The sequence below is a fragment of the Puntigrus tetrazona genome, chromosome 21, assembly GCF_018831695.1.
Source record: "Puntigrus tetrazona isolate hp1 chromosome 21, ASM1883169v1, whole genome shotgun sequence".
Classification (NCBI taxonomy): domain Eukaryota; kingdom Metazoa; phylum Chordata; class Actinopteri; order Cypriniformes; family Cyprinidae; genus Puntigrus; species Puntigrus tetrazona.
The window spans coordinates 90,339-100,121 of NC_056719.1; positions in this window are offsets into that span (position 1 = coordinate 90,339).

Genomic DNA, 9,783 nt, shown 5'->3' on the forward strand with positions numbered 1-9,783 from the left:
ACTTAAACTGCTATTTGTCACATAAAACAAAAACAGGTCTTCCCATTCAACACAATATATGGAAATGTAGATGACTAAGAATGTCAACATGAAGAAAGCAGTGTGGGTGATGGTAGCATGTGACAATGGAACATTCATGAAGTATTGACCATTAAGAAATACCATTGTGGTACTAACTAAAGGGAGAGATAACAGAAATTTAAAACAGAGATGGAGGTGGAGAGTGCTGGAGAAATTGACACTGCTGCTCATATAACCTTGTAATGATGATTGACAGGACTGCACGATATGACTCCTCCCAAATTTAAAACTTGATTTAAATTGATAAAAATAAGACTGTATATGGTTGTGGACTCAGTGTCCTGTTTTATTAAGACATGGCAGTGCAGATCACTCCTATATCCCCAGAGGTTTGAACTTCAGAAAGGTTACAGTCATGCTTACTAAATAAAGCTAAATATAAGTGTGCTAGAAACATATTTGAAGTAACACTTTATTTTGATAGTCCACTTTAGACATTCTACTAACAGTAAGTAACTTTTGCAACTAGGTCAACTAACAGTCATAAAAGTATTAGTAGACTGTCTGGCTTCTAACTCTATATTTTTAATGGAACCACAACATACAACAACAGACTGCACATTTATACAGACTGTTGTATTTATGCAGGTATCACAAAACAAGCAAAATAATTTATTACTAGTTATTGTTATTGTATGTCACCATTGCATGTGTACAGCTCAAAGGCAAGGTAGTTTTCTAGCTCAGTGCAGATAAAGAACAGGAGTGAACAAAACCAGCCAGAATATAACAAATCAAACCAGTGATCCAAATACTATAAATATTCTGGTTTGTTAAAATGGTAACTAATCCTGCGATAGCAAATGGGACGTATATGATAGTCATGGTCACCGTATTTATTAGAATAATAAGAAACGCTCTCCTCTTCATGTAGTTTTCCTCCTCTCTCTCTCTTCCTCTCTCTCTGGTCCTGACTGCTTCAGAGCTTCTGAGAACAGCCACGAGACAAAACAACTGCATAGAAATGGCCAGCAAGAAATGCACACATAAGAAGTGTATTTGTATATGTCTCATATATAAGCACAAAAAGCAGGAGGCAAGAGTGATTGACCATGCAGCAGCGCAGCAGATCACTCTATATCTGAGAGGTTTGTACTTCAGAAAGGTTACAGGATGAACCACACGCCAGGTAACGCTCAACACAGATCAGACACTGGAACAGAGGACGACCGGTGAAGATGAGCCCTGATAAAATCAGTGGTAAATACTGTGATATTTGGAAAGCATATTGACAAAATATAGAAGACACAAATCAAAGAGTTACCAATCTCACAAACAGACAGATTGAGGCAAAAGAACTCTGATGTAACTCCACTTCCAGTTCCTGTAACGATGAGCCATATAACATAGGAGTGCATGGGAAGGCCTGACAACAGATTGAAGCCGAACACACAAAGTTTCAGAAAGTCCACAAGTCCAACGGACTGAATTGTGGAGTTTGATGTTTCAGGTGAGTGAAGTTCACTGTTGAGTTATTCAACTCCTCTATATTCATCTTCTCACACGTGTTCTGCAGCTGTAAATTAAGTCATTCAGACTAACTCAGTTAACACAACGATAATTAAAATGAATTAATTCTTATGCATGCAGTTTATACGATGCAGTTGGTAATTCTACAGAAATGTCCATTTGTTATGTTAAAAAAATGACTTCGTAAATTCAGTAATATTTTCTTTTGTAGCTTACATTCATATGCATAATGAAATCTATTGTCATATTTTCTCATGACCAATTGTTACTTCTGTTCCGTAAAACAAAAAATAGCCCAGTCTAACTTTAACAACAAACTATTTTATTAAAAAGGAGTTTATCACCTGAAAGAGTGGATGTTCAGTCTGTTCAATCTCTCTCTGTTTTGTAGACTAAATTCAGTGTTGCTACAAGAATATATATGTGAATGACTTAATTTACCACACGTCATAAAACAGCCAATATGAAAATGTGTATGTACAATGCACAAGGTAAAAGAAACAAAAACAAACAAAAATGACATTTTTGAAACCTCTGTAAAATAGAATGTGTAGTATTTCCAAACGTTTTTTTATTTGGAAACTGTTCAATTTAACAAAATGATCTCACTCTTTATATCTAAAGATTAATATCTAAAGATTGCTAGTACTGAACTTGCCCCAAAAGCCTAGGTCAAATGAGAATATCATATATTGTTGAGATAAAAGCAAGACATTTAATTTAAAAAAATAAAATGAGTTTATCAACTGAAGAGTGAATGTCCAGTCTCTCTGGATGTATTTAAATCTCTGTGGTGTTTTGTAGACTGACATCACAGCTGTCACAAGAATATGTGCATGACTTAATTTGCTGTAACATAAATATCACATAAAACAACAGCTATTGTGAAACCAGACAAAAAACAGGTGCCTCTCATTCAACACAAGATATGGAAATTGAATGTCCAAGAATGTCAGACAGCAGTGCAGCGGATCACTCTATATCTGAGAGGTTTGAACTAAAGTTAAATGATTCATATTATACGGATTACATGTAGGCCTGTGTTTTACTGAGATTACAATGTTAATACAAAATATAACAAAATGAAACAAAGTGAACAAAAGTGTGTGTGAGAATCAGTAACAGAAAAAACTTTCACACTTTTATTACTAAAGTGCACATTTATATAGACTTGTGTGTCTACACAGGAATCACAGTGCAAAATAAGTCAAACAATTTAATTATTATTTTATTAAAATGTCACCATCGCATGTGTACAGCTCAAAGGCAAGGTAGTTTTCTAGCTCGGTGCAGATAAAGAACAGGATGAACAAAACCAGCCAGAATATAACAAATCAAACCAGTGATCCAAATACCATAAATATTCTGGCCTGTTAGAAGGGTAACTAATCCTGCGACAGCAAATGGGACGTATATGACAGTCGTGGTCACCGTATTTATTAGAATAATTAGAAATGCTCTTCTCTTCATGTTGTTTTCCTCCTTTCTCTTTCTTCCTCTCTCTCCTGGTCCTGACAAGCTTCCAGAGCTCTGAGAACAGCCACGAGACAAAACAACTGGACGGAGAGAACCAGCAGGAACTGCACCGATAAGACTGATGGTGTTTGAATAATATACAAGCAAAATAAACAGGACCAAAGAGTGAATATCCAGGCCAAAGAGCAGCAGAACACTCTGTATCTGAGAGGTTTGTACTTCAGAAAGGTTACAGGATGAACCACCGCCAGGTAACGCTCCACACAGATCAGACACTGAGACAGAGGACGACCCGGTGAAGACTAGTCCTAGTAAAAACATTGGTAGTGCTTGGAAACTTGGCATGCAAATTGACACAATATAAAACATACAATTCAAAGAGTTACCAATCTCACAAACAGAGAGATTTAGGTTGAACAGCTCTGATGCAACTCCACTTCGTGTTCCTTTAATGATGAGGAATATAACATAGGAGTGTGCAGGAAGACCAAACAACAGATTGATGCCGAACGCACACAATTTCATGCCGTCCACAAGATCAATGACCTGAGTTGTGTAGTTTGTCGATGTTTCAGGTGAGGCAAAGTTCACTGTCGAGCTATTCATCTCTTCTGTGTTTGTCAGCTCAACAAGTATTCTACAGCTGTGATTTACAGAAATTATTCTTATTAATTTAGACTACTCAACACTGATAATTTCAATATAAATACATTTTAAAATGTTCAGTTTATACAATCCACTACAATACAATCGTAATTCTAAAAAAAAATAAAAATAATAGCCAGCGTGCATTATTATTATACAATTTCAAAACATGGCATCATAAATTCAGTAATATTTGCTTTTGTACATTACATTTATATGTTAATCAAATGTTGTATAGTATTTTCTTAAAATTTCAAATTAATTTGAATTGTTACTTCTTTTCATTAAAAGAAAAATCGAAAAAGTTTTTCACCTGAAGAGAGTGAAGTGAATGCCCAGTCTCTCTGGATGTATTTAAATCTCTGTGCTGTGTTTTGTAGACTGACTTTACTGCTGCCACAAGAATAGACAGTTTGTGAATGGCTTTGCAAGATGTCACATAAACCAACAGATATGAAAATATCAATGCCCAATTACATCTTTAAAGCAGAAGCTATCACTGGAAAGGAAATGTTTCGGTCTCTCCAAACAATCTCCTAAAACTGGTTGACACAGGTGCCTCTCATTAAACACAGGATATGGAAATTCTATGACTAAGCATGTCAAAAAGAAAAGAATACTACATGTCTTTGTTACAATGGGATGAAAAACCTATAGGAATCTATAAATATGGGAAGAGAGACGTTTCAATGAATGAGGTCATTTGTGTTGAATCAACAGAATACAAGTAAAAAAAAAATTAAAATAAGCAATCTACAAAGATTCCAAGTAAATCTGGATTACATACTTAAAATAAATTCAGTCAAATTTTAAATCATGTGAAATCTAATTTTCCATTGTATTTACTTTTGGATAGATTTAATTTAAATGTTAAATGAAAATAGCTTACTGAGGGCAAAAACAACACACACATGTAAAAGGAGATTCTTATCAGGCTCTTCTGAATGTATAAGTTTTATATACATCTCTGCTGTTTTGTACACTTACTTAAAGCATTCATATTCTGCTACACATTGCATGAAAGCACACATTTTTGATATGCAGTATAGACAGACATAGACAAAATTGTTGGTACCCTTCGGTCAATGAAAAATACTCAAAATGGTCACAGAAATAACTTTAATTACACTTAATTGTTCTACTGTTCCTACTGTGAAACATGGAGGAGGCTCTCTTTTATGTTTTGGGGCTGCTTGGCTGCTTCTGGCACAGGGTGTCTTGAATCTGTGCAGGGTACAATGAAGTCTCAAGACTGTCAAGGGATTCTAGAGAGAAATGTGCTGGCCAGTGTCACAAAGCTCAGTCAGCACAATGACCTGAAACACACAGCTAAAACATCCAAGAATGGCTAGGAAGAAAACATTGGACTATTTTAAATGGCCTTCTGTCCTGACCTCAATCCTATCATCTTTGGATGAAGCTGAAACATGCAGTCTGGAAAAGGCGCCTTTTAGGAGTGGACCAAAATACCTATTGAGAGGTGCAGAAGTCTCATTGACAGTTACAGGAATCGTTTGATTTAAGTGATTGCCTCAAAAGGCTGTGCAACAAAATATTAAGTTAGGGGTACCATCATTTTTATCTAGGCCTGTTCCATGAGTATTTATTTATTTATTTAAAGAATTCAGTTGAAGCATGATTGGAAAGCAATGTCTGGCTTTCATTGGTTAACCTTTTATTTATTATTACTTTTGTCAGATTAAAGTTATTTTGTGAGTTTTTCTTTCGTTGACCGAAGGGTACCAACATTTTTGTCCACGTCTGTATATATAAAAAGTTCTGGAAGTATTGACAAAATATTTTAAATTCCTAAGAAATTGAAAACGTATAAAACATCACTTTGCAAACATTTGTTCAGTAACCATGTTTTTAGCGTGATTAATAATAATCATTATACATCTGACTCCGGCCAGCAGGTGCAACATTCGACACCTGATGTTCAAGCTATAATGAGCATTTATACATTATGACAAAGAAAACAAAACATATCAAATTATAATAGGATGTCAAATTTGATGTATTGTGACGTTAGGCCATTGATTTTATTGGAAAAAGCAACTACAAACTGAAAGCAAACACTCGTTTAAGCATCTGTTAAGCACACTCAAAACAAACTAAATAAATTATGCAACTATAACAAATACAAAGAAAAATGCAGCTGTATCTCTAAATAAACACTGAATGACAAAAACTGCTGAATTGCAAAGATGCAAACATGTAGCACACACATTTTTGCACAGGTATTTGAAGAAATAATAAAAGAAGAATTTCTGAGTTTACAGAGGTTCTGATTTTTGTTCTGAGCTATATTAAGCAAAAAAAAAACTAAATATTTGTTCAGAGGAGGAAAATCAGCTATGATGATACAGAAGTTATTTTCTCAGAACATTATTATATAATACATTACAACAGCAGTTCTAACAGAGGGACCGATACTACACACCTTTCTAAAAAAAATTCACCATGTAAAAGACTCAAAGGCAGGAGAGTTTTCCAGCACGATGCAGATAAAGAACAGGCTGAACAAAACTAGCCAGAACATAACAAATCAAACCAATTAACCAAATTGCATTGATACGTTCGTTTTTTAGAATGGTAACTAATCCTGCAATAACAAATGGGACGTAAATGATAGTCGTGGTTATAGTATTTATTAGAATAATTAGAAATGCTCTTTTCTTCCTGTTGTTTTCCTCCTTTCTCTCTCTCACTCTCTCTCCTGGTCCTGACCGCTTCAGAGCTATGAGAACAGCCACGAGACAAAACAACTGGATGGAGACGGCCAACAAGAATTGAACACATAAGAACTGTGTGTGTATTTGACTCATATATAAGCACAAAAAGCAGGAGACAAGAGTGATTGACCACGCAGCAGCGCAGCAGATCACTCTGTATCTGAGAGGTTTGTACTTCAGAAAGGTTACAGGATGAACCACACGCCAGGTAACGCTCAACACAGATCAGGCACTGAAACAGAGGACGACCGGTGATGACAAGTCCTGCTGAAAACAATGTAAGTACTGTGATACTCGGCAGACAAATTGACACAACAGTAAACAAACAACTGAAACAGATACCGATGTCACAAAGAAACAGATTGAGGATGAAGATCTCTGATGCAACTCCGCTTCCGGTTCCTTTGATGATGAGCCGTATAATATAGCACTGTATTGGAATACCGAACAGGAAAGCAAAAATGTACACACAAATGTTCAGACTGTCTATAAGCCCAATGGACTGAATTGTGTAGAGTTCACTGTAGAGTTATTCATCTCCTCTTTGTTTATCTTCTCAAATCATACGTGTACAGCAGCTGTGATTTACAGAAGTGTAAATGAGGCAATTCAGAAAATCAACCCAACATTAATAGTTTGAAATAATACAATTTATACAATCCGGTTGGCAATTCTACAAGATTTACAATTTGCTATCACTTAGCCAGAGCACATCATAATTAAATATTTTCATAAATTCTGTAATATTTCCTGTAATAGACAACATTCATATGGAAAATTATTGAAATTGTTATTTCTCCTCAATAAGACAAACAGCTCAGTCTTTTAGAACTTAATACTCTTTTAATGTTAATAAGATGAAACTGAATCAAAAGGAGTCACCTGAAGAGTGAATGTCCAGTCTCTTTAGTTGTATTTAAATCTCTGTGTAGACTGACTTCACTGCTGCTACATGAATATACAGTATGTGCATGACTTACCGTAATTTGCCATGTCGCATAAAACATTAGATATGAAAATGTTTATGCATTAAAAAAAAAAAAGTATCTTTTGGGGAAGGATCTCCCCCATAAAATAATAATATTAAAACCCGGTGGCCAATTAACATCTGTTACCACCGGAAAAGTAAATGCTCAGTCTCTCTAAACATGATTTATTCTCAAAACGGTTGCAGGTGCCTCTCATTCAACAGAATATGAAAATTTTATTACCATACATGTCAAAATGACAGAAAAAGACACTCTGGTCCTTTTTGTTATGCTGGGATGTAAATATTAAGCAAGGAATATCAATCATGAACAATATCATAACTCGTTCTGATAAGAAAATAAATACAAAAAACAGCTGATGACAGATTGTTCAACTGTCACACTGCAAAGGCCACAAGTATCAAAAATACTATAGGAAATTATAATGTGACAAATAAATGCTCACATAGGAACAGTTGAAAAAAGCAATGAACAATTTTCTACTACAAAATAAATAAATTACAACTTTCCCATATTATAAAAAAAGTTAAAAATAGTTACAATAGAAAACAATGGATATTTGAAAGCACGCCTACCGAGCATCTCTGGTGGTCCTGGCACTTTTTTATTAAGTTAATATAGGTAACTTTTGCTGTTTATGATGTTTTCAACAGATATGTATTGCAGCGATTCAGAATTCAAATATTGGGCTGTACTAAAATTATGCACTACACCAAACCCAACCTAAACATACCCAATAGTGTTAACAAATGCAAAAGCACATTTGTTGATGCAGCATTGTTGTTAAACTTACTTGTATGCAGATTTGAACTGTTTTTGAACCGTTTTATACAGGATTTTATACCTCTCAATTACATCTCTGTACTCCGTGAGCCAGCATCACCTGACATCTAACAAACCTACCATCTCTGAAAACTAGATATCTGGCACTAGCCAGCAGGTGCCACTCATTCAACATCCCATATTCAAATTGTTATACTGAGCAATGAAAATGACAAAGAAAGAAAGGTGACAAAACAAACAACAAACTAAAAGCAATCAACGTCTATGTCGATTTTATTTTTATAGCACAACTAAATACAACAGCAGTTGACTGGTGTGCTTTACTCCAATACAAGAGACGATAAAACCACTCTTTGCACTTTGTTAAACACAGAATAAATCTTTGTAAATAATTTCAACAATATGGATGCATTTCTCCAAATAAACAATGACAGTAAGTGCCAAAACTGCAAAAGCACACAAACTGGAAATGGCATATATGTTACAAAAGGTGAAATGGTACAGGTATTTTGTAGTGATAATGTAGTGCATATATTAATAAAAATGTTTGCATTTATGTAGGCTCCGATGTGTGGTTTCATTTTGAGCTGTATGAAAACAGCTACAAGGATACGCAAGTGATTTATTTTCCCATTCACTCATAATATATATAACAATAATAGGTCTTCAGAGACATGATCCATTCCGATGCAGATAAAGAACAGGATGAACAAAACCAGCCAACACGTAAAAAACAAAACCAGGAACCCAATGTGCATCAATACTCTTTTCTGTGACAATAGTAAAAAATCCTACAATACAATATGGGACATATGTGATAACCATGCTCCCCGTTGTTATGAGAATGAGATAAAACGCTCTTCTCTTCATGTGGTTTTCCTCCCATGTTTCTCTGCCTGGTCCTGGCTTCTTCAGGGCTCTGAGAACAGCCACAAAACAAAACAGCTGGATGAAGAAAAATATGAGGAACTGAATTGACATGAACCACAAATGTACAAGGTTGTGCGAGAGTATAGTAAACATGCAGCACAAACAAGAGCCAAGGATAATGATCCAGGCCACAGAGCAGCAGATCACTCTGTATCTGAGAGGTTTGTACTTCAGAAAGGTTACAGGATGAACCACCGCCAGGTAAAGCTCAGCACACATCAGACTCTGAAACAGAGGACGACCGGTGGTGATCAGTCCTACTAAAAATAGCTTAAGATCTACTATAAATGAAAACCACTCTGACAGTACAAAGGTCAAACAATTCACGCTGAAACCAATCTCTGCAATAGAGAGATTGAGGATGAAGAACTCTAATGCAACTCCACTTCCTGCTCCTCTCAAGATGAGCCATGCGACATATAAGTGCGTAGGAAGACCAACAAGGAAACTAAAGCCTTGCACACATATGTTCACACTTTCCACAAGTCCAATGAAACGAATTATGGATTTTGTAGATAGCTCAGATGTGGCGAAGATCACTGTAGAGTTATTCATCTCCTCTGTGTTCGTCTTCTTAGCTGTGATCCATGGGAAATAAGAATTGCATTTGAGCCATGTAATCCATAAATACATAAGTAACCAAAGAACCAAAAAAAAAAAAAACTAAAACTTTC